Consider the following 13,852-nt stretch of genomic DNA (forward strand, 5'->3'; position numbering starts at 1 on the left):
GAAGTAGGTGGGAGGCATGGACGAGCTGAGCCGCCAGCTTTCTGTGGCCAATTTCATTTCTGTGGAATTATTTTCTTTTAAACACTTTTAAGGTCTTGGAAACTGAGGAAGCTGACTGTTAAATCAACAGTTGAGAACTGAAAGGCTTGCCGACCACTCCTTCACCTTTTTACCCCATCTGCCCATCCAGGAGGCCCTCCCCACATGTATGTCCCAGGCCCAGGCAGCCTGACTACTGCACGCCCACTCTCGGCCCCCAGCCAGTTGGCTGATTGCACCTTCCTTCCAAATCCAGATGTTTTCTCCTCACCACATATGTTTTATAGTTTTATTAAGTTTTTTTATTATGGCAATTTTCAAACATACACTTCGAGAAAGTGCCAGAATAGTATAAAATAATTCCCATGTATCCATCACCCAGCTTCAACGATTATCAACTAGTGCTCAATCTTTTTACTTACACTCCCTCCCACTTACCCCTTCCTGTGTTATTTTGAAGCAGATACCAGACATCATATCATGTAAGCTGTAAATATTTGAGTATGTGTCCTTAAAAGATAAGGACTTTGACCACTGTCACACCTTAAAAAGTTAACACTAATTCCTTAATATCAAATATCCAGTCACTGGTCTCATAAATTTTTCCCTTCACCGTTTGTTTCTTCGATTCAGGATCCAAATAAGGTCCACGCACCGTTAGTGGTTGATATACATTTTAAGTATTTTTAGATCTGTAGGTTCCCTCTCCACCTCTATCGTCTTGCTTCTCCTTGCAACTTGGTTGTTCATCCTGTACGTAAAGTTCCCAGAGTCTGGGTTGTGCCGGTTGCATCCTCATGGTGCTCTTTAACACGCTTCTCTGCTCTCTGTATTTCCTGTGAATTGGAAGTGGGAGGTTTGATCAGATTCAGGTTTGCGACTTCACAGGTAGTTCTGTTCTTCCCTCAGGAGGCACGTACTGTGTGGTCCGCTGCCCTTCTTGCGAGGTGAGTGGCACTGGTGCTCAGTGCCCAGCCCCATTCATTCTTTAGCACTTGTATAATGGTGCTGGCGCACCTTTGACGACTTACAGTCTCCTCCTGCACTCCTGCGCACCCCTGACCTTGCTCAAGCATCTTCCTCCTGAATGGCTTCTTAGCTCCTGGCATTCCTTGGAACTTGGCCACCAGACTCCTGTCAAGGACACACAGTACCACACAGAGTTGGGCATAATAAGCAGGGGACAGCACAAATTCCACCTGAAACATCCCAGGTAGGGGGATGTTCTTGGGGGACGGGAGGCCGAGCTATCATCACAATGTGAACCCTGACTCCTCCAACTAAAAAAAGAAAATTCTCAGAGGGCAGACAGCAGAAGCAAGAAGAACGACAATCCTGCAGCCTGTGGAACAAAAACCACATTCACAGAAAGACAGACAAGATTAAAAGGTAGAGGGCTATGTACCAGATGAAGGAGCAAGATAAAACCCCAGAAAAACAACTAAATGAAGTGGAGACAGGCAACCTTCCAGAAAAAGAATTCAGAATAATGATAGTGAAGATGATCCAGGACTTTGGAAAAAGAATGGAGGCAAAGATTGAGAAGATGCAAGAAAGGTTTAACAAAGATCTAGAAGAATTAAAGAACAAACAAACAGGGGCTTCCCTGCTGGCGCAGTGGTTGAGAATCTGCCTGCCAATGCAGGGGACACAGGTTCGAGCCCTGGTCTGGGAAGATCCCACATGCCGCGGAGCAACTAGGCCCGTGAGCCACAATTACTGAGCCTGCATGCCTGGAGCCTGTGCTCCGCAAGAAGAGAGGCCGCGATAGTGAGAGGCCCGCGCACCGCAATGAGGAGTGGCCCCCACTTGCCGCAACTAGAGAAAGCCCTTGCACAGAGGCGAAGACCCAACACAGCCATAAATAAATAAAAATTAATTTTAAAAAAAAGAACAAACAAACAGAGATGAACAATACAATAACTGAAATGAAAAATACACTAGAAGGAATCAACAGCAGAATAACTGAGGCAGAAGAACGGATAAGTGACCTGGAAGACAGAATGGTGGCATTCACTGCTGCAGAACAGAGTAAAGAAAAAAGAATGAAAAGAAATGAAGACAGCCTAAGAGACCTCTGGGATAACATTAAACGCAACAACATTTACATTATAGGGGTCCCAGAAGGAGAAGAGAGAGAGAAAGGACCAGAGAAAATATTTGAAGAGATTATAGTCGAAAACTTCCCTAACATGGGAAAGAAAATAGCCACCCAAGTCCAGGAAGTGCAGAGAGTCCCATACAGGATAAACCCAAGGAGAAACACACTGAGACACATAGTAATCAAATTGGCAAAACTTAAAGACAAAGAAAAATTATTGAAAGCAGCAAGGGAAAAACGACAAATAACATACAAGGGAACTCGCATAAGGTTAACAGCTGATTTCTCAGCAGAAACTCTACAAGCCAGAAGGGAGTGGCATGATATACTTAAAGCGATGAAAGGGAAGAGCCTACAACCAAGATTACTCTACCCGGCAAGGATCTCATTCAGATTCAATGGAGAAATCAAAAGCTTTACAGACAAGCAAAAGCTAAGAGAATTCAGCACCACCAAACCAGCTCTACAACAAATGCTTAAGGAACTTCTCAAAGTAGGAAACACAAGAGAAGAAAAGCACCTACAAAAACAAACCCAAAACAATTAAGAAAATGGTCATAGGAACATACATATTGATAATTACCTTAAACGTGAATGGATTAAATGCTCCAACCAAAAGACACAGGCTTGATGAATGGGTACAAAAACACGACCCATATATATGCTGTCTACAAGAGACCCACTTCAGACCTAGAGACACATACAGACTGAAAGTGAGGGGATGGAAAAAGATATTCCATGCAAATGGAAATCAAAAGAAAGCTGGAGTAGCAACACTCATATCAGATAAAATAGACTTTAAAATAAAGAATGTTACAAGATACAAGGAAGGACACTACATAATGATCAAGGGATCAATCCAAGAAGAAGATATAACAATTATAAATATATATGCACCCAACATAGGAACACCTCAATACATAAGGCAACTGCTAACAGCTATAAAAGAGGAAATCGACAGTAACACAATAATAGTGGGGGACTTTAACGCCTCACTTTCACCAATGGACAGATCATCCAAAATGAAAATAAATAAGTAAACACAAGCTTTAAATGATACATTAAACAAGATGGACTTAATTGATATTCATAGGACATTCCATCCAAAAACAGCAGATTACACTTTCTACAATGAGGTATCACCTCACACCAGTTAGAATGGGCATCATCAGAAAATCTACAAACAACAAATGCTAGAGAGGGTGTGGAGAAAAGGGAACCCTCTTGCACTGTTGGTGGGAATGTAAACTGATACAGCCACTATAGAGAACAGTACGGACATTCCTTAAAAAACTAAAAATAGAATTACCATATGATCCAGCAATCCCACTACCGGGCATACACCCAGAGAAAACCACAATTCAAAAAGACACATGCACCCCAATGTTCATTGCAGCACTATTTACAATAGCCATGTCATGGAAGCAACCTAAATGCCCATTGACAGACGAATGGATAAAGAAGATGTGGTACATATATACAATGGAATATTACTCAGCCATAAAAAGGAACGAAATTGGGTCATCTGTAGAGACGTGGATGGATCTAGAGGCTGTCATACAGAGTGAAGTAAGTCAGAAAGAGAAAAACGAATATCGTATATTAACGCATATATGTGGAACCTAGAAAAGTGGTACAGATGAACCAGTTTGCAGGGCAGAAATTGAGACACAGATGTAGAGAACAAACGTATGGACACCAAGGGGGGAAAGCGGCAGGGGGTGGGGGTGGGGGTGTGATGAATTGGGCGATTGGGATTGACATGTATACACTGATGCGCATAAAATGGATGACTAACAAGAACCTGCTGTATAAAAAAAATTAAATTAAATTAAAAAGTTTTTTTAAAAGAGATTTAAAAAGCAGAGGAAAAAATAAATAAAATAAGAAAATTCTCAACAGGTGAGGTCAAGTGTAACTCAGAGTCAGCTGAGATCACACTGTCCTTTGAAACGGAATGAAATGGGCTTGCCTCCAGCAGGGAACTGCCCCTGCTAAAATTCCCAGGAGCTTATGTTGTCACGGTCACTTCGAGCTCTGAGTCTTTGTAACCTTGAACTCCCCAGCCCACTCACAGGTCACCTCCCACAGCTGTTCCCTGCCCCAGCAGATCCAGGAGTGGGACTCACCCTCGTCACTCGACTTTGTCTCCTCAAAATCATTCACATGACTCATTTGTGAGCATGACAGATATTCCTTAGGTTTGGGGCAATGGTTGGGTTTCAAGTTGCCATGTGCCTGGGCCACTCTTCATCCTCTGACTCCCCTCCCCACAGACACCCTCCCCTCATTAGTGAAGATCAGCCTCTGTAATGCCTCAGGTCTCACCCAACAGCACAGAAGACCTGGCAGAGGCTCTGAGATGCCACCCTACCCTGTCCCCATTCTCACCCAGTCCCTAGGGGTAGAAGAGAAAAGTGTGGTGATACATATTCCTCCCCCTTAGAACTTCATTTTTGTGACGACAGATTTCTGGGCAATGTGGCAAAGCCTTGGACTCCCTCTCAGAATAATATTTTTTAAAACACAAAACAAAATATGTTAAAAATGAATTATAGTCCAGAACTGGAAACAATCCTAATTGCCCTTCAGTGGGCAAATGGTTCAACTAACTGCGTATGTGTCTACCATGGAATACTTCTCAAGGACAGAAAGGAACAAACTATTATCTACACAATTTGGATACATCTCAAGGGAATTATACATAATGAAAACAAGGCAATCTCAAAAGGTTACACACTTCTACAACCTTCTGAAAATATGTAAACCTTAAAAGGGTAGAGACTTCATTATATAACATTCTTGAAATGACAAAACTGTAGAGATGGGGAACAGAATAGTGGATGCCAGGGCTTGGGAAGGGAGAGGGAGGCAAGAGTCTGCCTATGAAAGAACAGCATGAGGGGTCCTTGTGGTGATGGAGTTGTCTGGGGGCACACATATCTACACATGTGATAAACTGCATATAAAACTGGTGACATCTGAATAAGGTATGTGGGTGGATATAGCAATGTCAATTTGCTGGTTGTGACAATGTACAATAATTTTGCAACAGGTTACACTGGGAGAAACTAGGTGAAAGGTATACAGGATCTTTCTGTATTATTTTTTGCAAATGCAAGTCTACAATTATGCTAAGATAATTTTTTTTAAATGTAAAAAGTTATTCTGAAATGCAGTTCTTAAAGTATTTTAAAAACACATTTATGATATAGTAATATATGCATTTCATTATTGACACATTTAAAAAGATCTAGTGACAAATCTTACAACTACCATGACAGTGATGAATATAAATGATATTTTAAGATACCTGTGACAAGGTCCTGCTAATATTACTGTTTTGTTGCTTACATTCATAATCAAAGATGTTAATTTTGTCAGAGGTTAATGCAAATAAAAATGTAAATTTTCTTCCTATCCAAATTCAGGTTTCCCTGAGTCATATCATGCGCCCCCAAGTTAAGAACTCCTGCCTTGTTTAAAATGGCAACTTGCCTCCTCCGTTTTACAAGCTATAATGAACACAGAGGGCAAAGAGTAGTAGAGGGAGCGTCTCTGGAAGAGGCGGTGGTCACACTGCATTGGTCATGGCAGGGTGGGGCATTTTTGAAACGTTAATCGATGTTTCCCCCTATTGACTTTCCCTCCACTCAAATAGCCAGACCTTAGGAAAGATCTTTGAATTTTCCTTGTCCTTAGAGTACAGGAGTTTGAGGAAATTAAGGTTCTCTTTCTATCCTACATCAAACTAAAATAATATTCCCCAGGCTGGGGAGAGGACGAGAGGCCTGAGGGAAGCACGTCAATCTAGACGCTAGACTGACCCTGTGCTCTGCCTACCGGTCAGAGGCCTGGGGTTTGTGCAATCCAGGGGAAGAGAGACATGGCACACGGTGAGTCCAAGGTGAGTACGGCCACAGGCAGCCCCATCCCATTCCCTAGCTTGGCATAGAAGCAACAAAATGAACTGCCAGGCCTGAAGGTGCTGGCGGACCATACTGAGTGTGGATGTATAGGGCTGGTGACCAACAAGGAGGCAAGAAATGACGTCTAAGTGGAGGCCCATATGGACAGATTCTACCGAGAACCATGTGGCACGGTGCTTGGCATGGGCCTTGGCACTGACTGAATCTCTCAGACCTGATGCAATTCTGGGCAAAGGGTGACCCTCACACTGACTGATATTTATTTTCCATTATCCTGTGGATCGGAGTCTCAAAACAGAAAATAAGTTGTTCTAGAAAATATAATCCTATGTTCTTATATACTTGAGTTTGTGGTCAAGAGCTAGTGGCATAGCTCCTGCAGCAGGTGCTGTTGCTGGTGCTCCTATACTCTACCCTCACTTATACCTACTTAGTGTACACTGGCTGACTCCCTACTGAAAACACCCACGCTGCTTTGTCTGAGGGCTTGCTCTGTCTAACAAAGCCTGTTTCACCCCTGCCCACCAGTGCCGCACGCCGGAAGTTCCAGGGAAGTAATGCCTCTCGCCACCTCAAGAGCCCTCAACCAATGACTGGGCCAGAAGTTCCAGGGAACCAACGCTTCCCGCTCCCTCAAGAGCCCTCAACCAATGGCTGTGGTGAGTTGTTACACATATAGCCCACATCCCTTGCCCTTTGGGTGAAATAACTCTCAGGTGTATGGTCTATACTGTTTTCTTGAATTTCTCCAATGGGATTACACTCCAGTTACCCACAGGTGTAACTGGGTTGATAACACATCCTTTAGGTGACCTTCCCTCCCCTGCCTCACTTCCCTACTATCCTGCCTGTGTCTCCATCTCCCAAATAAACTACTACTTGAACCACATGACATTGCCAATGGCTGACCTTCTTTGCCTTATTAAAAAAAAAAAAAAAAAGGCAACTTTATATAGTTCAAACTAAAATTTAGCTCAAATCTCTGTCTCTGGGTCTGCTAAGACATTTATCTATATACTCCATCCAAGAATTGTCCCCTTGAGTTGCCACCCAGCCACCTCTGCGGTGGATCAGTGGGAGGAAACTGCTGAACCAAATCCAGGAGAATGAACCCCTGAGATATAGAGAGGACCAGTCTGCCTCCTCAGGTTCCACAGGACAGTGGGTCTCAGGAGAGGTGAGGCAAAACAACACAGAGGCTGCTTCAGGTTGGGGATATGCTCCACCCAGATATTACATATCACAGTGGGAAGTGTAGCCATAAAATGAGGAAACCATGAGATAATAAAATGCTGTAATTGGAAATGTGATGAAGTGTTTGGAAGCAGAAGCCCTGGGTGTGGGCTGAAAATCTGCAAAAAGGAACATTTGTATGATCTCAGGAATGTGACTGTGAAAAGCACCAGGGCCCTATTTGGCCTGATTCCAGGCCTGTCTCCTAGAGAACTCAGTCCCTTGGAGGTGGAGGGCCCTGGGCATATAAATGGTCTGGAGAACACTTTGGCTAAATCAGAACCCCGAACATAGGGACTTCCCTGGTGGCACAGTGGTTAAGAAACTAAGCCCGTGCGCCACAACTACTGAGCCTGAGAGCCACAACTACTGAAGCCTGCACGCCTAGAGCCCGTGCTCCACAACAAGAGGAGCCACCGCAATGAGAAGCCCGCGCACCACAACGAAGAGTAGCCCCAACTAGAGAAAGCCCGCGCGTAGCAACGAAGACCCAATGCAGCCAAAAATTAATAAACAAACAAATAAATAAGAGCCCCGAACATAACACAGCACGTTAACCACCCAGCAAAATTAATCTGCCTCCATGGCTCAGAGGGTGTGGGGACCACCCCACTAGGCAGCAGGGCAGGAGCAGAACTTGGACCAGAAGCCAGGCCTGTTTCCACCCGAGCAAATGCTTTTGCCTGTAACCCACAGGAGGAAAAGCATTAACCTAGCAGTCCACTGCACAAGTTACACAAAATAATAATTACCCCGACTACCCATAATGTGCTTTGATATTTTCAATTCTATTGTTTCACATTTCTTAAATGCTGGACATGACACATTAACTGATTTCACAACTCACTTCTGGGCGGTGACCCACAGTTTGAAATACTGCCCTTGAATGTATCCAGAAATGAAAGGATGTGGACAGTAATGCTAGGCTTCTCCTAAATACTGTGTATTTACCATCAGCCTCCATGTCCCATTCAAGGCTGCAGAGAATGTTGGGCTGGGCCACGAGAGCCTCTAAAATTCTGTAAAGTGGACATAGAGAACAGACTTATGGTTGCCAAGAGGGAAGGGGGGGGTTGGATTGGGAGTTTGGGATTAGCAGATGCAAACTACTATAGATAAACGAGGACCTACTGTATAGCACAGGGAACTATATTCAATACCCTGTGATAAACCATAATGGAAAAGAATAGGAAAAAGAATTGTATATATATATATATATACACATACATATATATGTGTATATATATGTATGTATATACAACTAATCACTTTGCTGTACAGCAGAAATTAACACAACATTGTAAATCAACTATACTTCAATAAATTAAAAAATAAAATAAAATAAAATTCCGTAAAGTGAAGGTGGTTCCTATTTCCTAATCCAGTGATTCAAACCAGGCATTGCCACTACTTTCACATTCTTTGCCACATCCCATACCACCTGTACTATGTATTATTGTGTGACTATTCTAAATCAACTCATCACTTTTTAAAACTTAAATACTCACACTAGCCTTGTCTTATGGAGTACTACTGGTAAAATCAAAGGTTTGGAGTTATTCCCTGATGCAAAGTAAAACAAAAACACAGTGATGAAAATAAAACATGCCTTCTGTGTTCCGCGTTAAATCATAGAGCTAGTGGCCCTCCCTCCCCTGCTCTTTTCACAAGAAAATAATCCAGCCTCTGTATAGTTCAAACTGTCCTTAACCCGTAGAAAGGCTTTGTCCTTCTGTCTGTCCACCTCTCCAATGATAATCAGCACTATTTTCATGGCTAACGACATTTAAACTCATTTAATCTTCACACCAGCCCTATGAATTTCTCGGGTCACTCCATTTTACAGATGAGGAAGCAGGTATGGAGAGATCAGGCAGACTTGCCCATAGCTAGGAAGTGATGGAGCCAGGTTTTGAACACAGGTCGTCTAACAGCAGAGCCTATGTGCCTAACTACTGTGTTGTACTGCCCCCCTCTGAAGGTGCCCATCCCTAATGTCAGCCCTAGTGTTGCCTCTTACAGGATAGCTTCCTGGACTACCCGTCCCATAATATTGTTCTTCCTCTATTCCCAAAGCACTCACTTCTTGCCTGTTTAATTCATTTGTAGGTTAATCATAAACTACTTGGAGACACTGCCTCTACCAGGCTGGGAGCCTTGAAAGGATGGCTACATGTTATTCTTCTGTGTATCTCTGCGTCCAACAGCCTGTCTGAGGCATTGGAGGCCTTCAGTGTCTCTTGGGCCCTGTGATCTCTCCTTGTTATTTAACAAACGCCCAGCACTCTCTGCAAGTCTCCAGCTCACAGGCTGGTTTCCAGTAAACCCTGGGAACAGTCAAAGGGTAGGGAAGATGAGTCAGAGACAATAGAATCAAGGGGTCTTAACCTGGGTCCACAGATTCCCAATGGACCCACGCCTAGTATGCAGGAGGTCTCTGAACTTAAATGGGAACAAGATTACATCCTTATTTTCACTGGCCTCTGATGGAAATTCAGCATTTCCTTCAAATGGAATTCGACCTGTGACTTTGTCACCAGTAAAGTCACTGATAGTTTCATTTCACATCACTATTATAGCAGACAATCTCAAAATATTTATACTCATCATTTCCTGGAAATTCTGGTCGTTTTCAGACTCACTGCTATATCTTGTATTTAAGACATCAGTAAAGAAACACATATATAGCATATACCATGCCACAGTAGGAAAAAATATCTTAGATCTGTATTTTAATAGGATTGGCATTTCTTGGCAATTTCAATAGGATCAGTAATCTTATGTGTTTTATTTTATACTTTTAAAAACATTATTTTGAGATGGGCCCATAGGCTTCACCAGACAGCCAGTGGAAGCCACGGTACAAAAAAAAGGTTAAGAGCTGGGTTTGGAGCAAGACAGATCTGAGTTCAAACCTTAATTCTGCCATTTACAAACCAAGTTACCTGGGCCTCAGTTCCCTCATCTGTATAATGGGGATTACTACTTACCTTACTGAGTTAGCATCTAGCATCTGAATAAAGGTGATATCCAAACCCAGCCTAGACTGCCTCGTGAAGCAGACAAAGCCTGGGGATAGTGGAGCCCTCAGCTTCCCACCTCTCCTGTCAGAGAAGTCATTTGTCCCCCTCAGTGTGGCTGAGACCAGCTCCCTGTGGCAGGACAGAAAGGCTAACTTCAGACCCTTCTTAGATACTCTATCCCATTTCTGAGCCCAGAATCTGCACCCCACTCCCCAAATTGGCTGACATTATGTGTCTCACAGGAGGGGCCCGTCACCCTCCTTTAAACACTGACATACATTTCCACACTTTTCCACTGGGTGGAGCTAGTTCACACTCTTAATCTGTCAGCAGGACCAGGAGCAGAGCCAGAACATTTCGGAGTTGGGACCATCCCCCAACCCAGCCCCTGCTTCCTGACGCTCCCCCCGCTCCCGCCCCCAACCACCCTAATTGAGCCTGACGTGCAGAAAAGTGCCCCCTCTGTGCTCCTTTCCAGTAACCCACTACTCTTAGAATGGTGGTGACTATCCTGACTTTTAATATCATAGATTAGTTTTGCCTGTTTTTAAACTTTATTTAAACATAGTCATATTGAACATATTCTTTTGTGTTCGATTTCTTTTGCTCAACATTATGTTTGTGAGAGTACATGCCACTGTAGTTCATTTATTCTCATTGCCCTGTAGGTTCCATTGGGTGAATATTCAATAATTTATTTGTCTGTTTATTGTTGAGTCGGCATTTGAATAGAGTCCAGTTTAGGGTTTGCTTTGTGGTTGCTCCCTGGAGGATGGTATCCATGCCTCCACCCATCCAAAATTGGTTTGGAGCTGGAGACTAATGATGCAATACACTCACAAGAGGATTTGAAAGATTAGTAACATAGCAAAGCTTTCTGGGGAGAGCAAGGCCCACATTCAAACCAGCCTGCTTGGCTTAAGCAGAAGGGGCAAGTGGCTCTAGTTTTTACAGTGGTTGGGGAGAAGACTCCCTCTCCCACTGACTGAAGTTTGAGTGGTCTTAATATCCCACTCATGTCAAGGAAGCAAGTACCCGGGTTTTCTTATTGGCATGTCCAGGAGTGGGGCAAAAAAAGGAAAAGGGGAGTGATGGGGCTTGCAGGCTATCATGATCAAACATCAAAAATAGAATCAGAGGGCTTCCCTGGTGGTGCAGTGGTTAAGAATCCACCTGCCAATGCAGGGGGACACGCGTTCGAGCCCTGGTCTGGGAAGATTCCACATGCCGCGGAGCAACTAAGCCCATGTGCCACAACTAACTGAGCCTGTGCTCTAGAGCCCGCGAGCCACAACTACTGAAGTCCATGAGCCACAACTACTGAAGCCCGCTCGCCTAGAGCCTGTGCTCTGCAACAAGCGAAGCCACCACAATGAGAAGCCCATGCACCGCAACAAAGAGTAGCCCCCGCTCGCCACAACTAGAGAAAGCCCGCGCACAGCAACGAAGACCCAACACAGACATAAATAAATAAATAAATAATAAAATAAAATAAGGTACTAAAAAAAATAGAATCAGATTCTTTATTACACCATTACTACAAGTAGTACTGCTATGAACATCCTTGTATAAGCCTTTTGGCAAATATTACTCATTTCTCATGGGTGTCTCTAGGAGTGCAGTTGCTGGGGAATATGTTTGTCTTGGGTAAATACTGCCAAATAGTTTTTCAAAGTGATTGTACCAAATTACATTCCATTCAACATGCCAGTTTGTCTATCCACTCTGCAGCTGAGGGACATTTGGTTTGTTCCCAGTTTTCTGTGATTACAAATAAAGCTGCTATAAACATTCATGTGCAGGTTTTGGGGTGAATATAGGTTTTCATTTCTCCTGGGTAAAAACTAGGAAAGAAACAGCTAGGTTGTATGGTAAGTATATGTTTAGCTGTGTAAGAAACCAGGCAAATCGTTTTCCAAGGTGGCTGTACCATTTTGCATCTCCACCAGCAAAATATGCGAGTTCTAATTGCTCCACAATCCCCTAAGTACTTGGATTGGTCAGTCTTTACTTTTAGTCATTCTACTAAGTGTGAAGTAGTATTTCATTGTGGTATTTATTTGCATTTCCTTAAGAACTAATGACATTGAACATATATGGATGCCAACTTGCCATCCATATATCTTCTTTCGTGAAGTGTCTTTTCAAATCTTTCGTCCATTAAAAAAAAAAAAAAAAGGCTGTTTTCTTACTACTGAGTATGGAGGGCTCTCTGTTTATCTTGGATATAAGTTCTTTATCAGGTATATGGTTTGCACATATTTTCTCCTAGTTTGTGACTTGTGTTTTCATTATTGTAACAGTGTCTTTTGAAGAGCAGTAGTTCTTTTTTTGTTTGTTTGTTTGTTTGTTGTTTGTTGTTTTTATTTATTTATTTATTTATTTTTGGCTGTGTTGGGTCTCCGTTTCTGTGCGAGGGCTTTCTCCAGTTGCGGCAAGCGGGGGCCACTCTTCATCACGGTGCGCGGGCCTCTCACTATCGCGGCCTCTCTTGCTGCGGAGCACAGGCTCCAGACGCGCAGGCTCAGTACTTGTGGCTCACGGGCCTAGTCACTCCGCGGCATGTGGGATCTTCCCAGACCAGGGCTCGAACCCGCGTCCCCTGCATTGGCAGGCAGACTCTCAACCACTGCACCACCAGGGAAGCCCCAGAGCAGTAGTTCTTAATTTTAGTGGAGTACAAACAATTTTTTTCTTTTATGGGTTGTGCTTTTCGTGTCTTATCTAAGAAATCTTTGCTTACCCTCAGGTCACAGAGATTTCCTCCTATGCTTTCTTCTAGAAATTTTATAATTTCAGGTTTTACATTTAGGCCTGTGATTAATGAACCTATATTACCAAAACTTCAGAAGGTATTACTTGAAAGGGGGTTCTGATATTGGACATATTGAAAGAGGTCAGAGTTTATGTCCAGTAAAACACTGAAGCTATATAAGGAGGGCCACAGTTTCTGTGCATAGAGTCAAAAGTTAAGGATTTCTGCTAATCCAGAGTTTATCTTTCAGAAGAAATGGCATGAAGTTCTAGGGATGATGGGGGCTGCTTTCCTCCCTGTATCCTCCCTTTGATAGATGTACCATCTACATACAGTACATATTTGGTAGCCTACAAATATGCCCTTTCAGGCTATAAATAATTTCACAGTCTTGGCTTTGTTTCTCTGCTCCTCAGAGAACCATTTGTTTGGCCTTTCAAAAAGTTAAGAGTTGGGAGGGAGACTTGTTTAATGTAACATGACAAGCAAACCCTAAGTAGCATAACAAATACATAGAGAGTTCATCTTGCAATCAGGATAATTAAATTTTTTTTTCAATTTTTGGCTGCGTTGGGTCTTCATTGCTGCACGTGGGCTTTCTCTAGTTACGGCAAGCGGGGGCTACTCTCCGTTGCGGTGCGCGGGCTTCTCATTGTGGTGGCTTCTCATTGCAGGGCACAGGCTCTAGGCACGTGAGCTTCAGTAGTTGCAGCACGCAGGCTCAGTAGTTGCGACACGCGGGCTCAGTAGTTGCGGCACGTGGGCCCTACAG

General features: G+C 43.3%; 1 protein-coding gene across 32 annotated transcripts in view; it reads right to left on the reverse strand.

Moving 5' to 3' along the window:
* The window catches only part of ACKR2 (atypical chemokine receptor 2), a 110,441-nt gene that overhangs the window by 16,303 nt on the left and 80,286 nt on the right, over positions 1 to 13,852 (reverse strand). The window contains exon 3 of one of the 32 annotated variants that reach the window (XR_009505799.1): positions 319 to 1,173. The exons of 30 other annotated variants lie outside the window; for them this stretch is intronic. The gene's annotated coding sequence lies outside the window, so the exon portion shown is untranslated. Of the gene's footprint in view, positions 1 to 318; positions 1,174 to 13,852 lie in introns of those variants that run through there. One more of the 32 variants, XR_009505800.1, reaches the window with a different exon arrangement.

The sequence above is a fragment of the Balaenoptera ricei genome, chromosome 11 (assembly GCF_028023285.1).
Source record: "Balaenoptera ricei isolate mBalRic1 chromosome 11, mBalRic1.hap2, whole genome shotgun sequence".
NCBI classification, from domain to species: domain Eukaryota; kingdom Metazoa; phylum Chordata; class Mammalia; order Artiodactyla; family Balaenopteridae; genus Balaenoptera; species Balaenoptera ricei.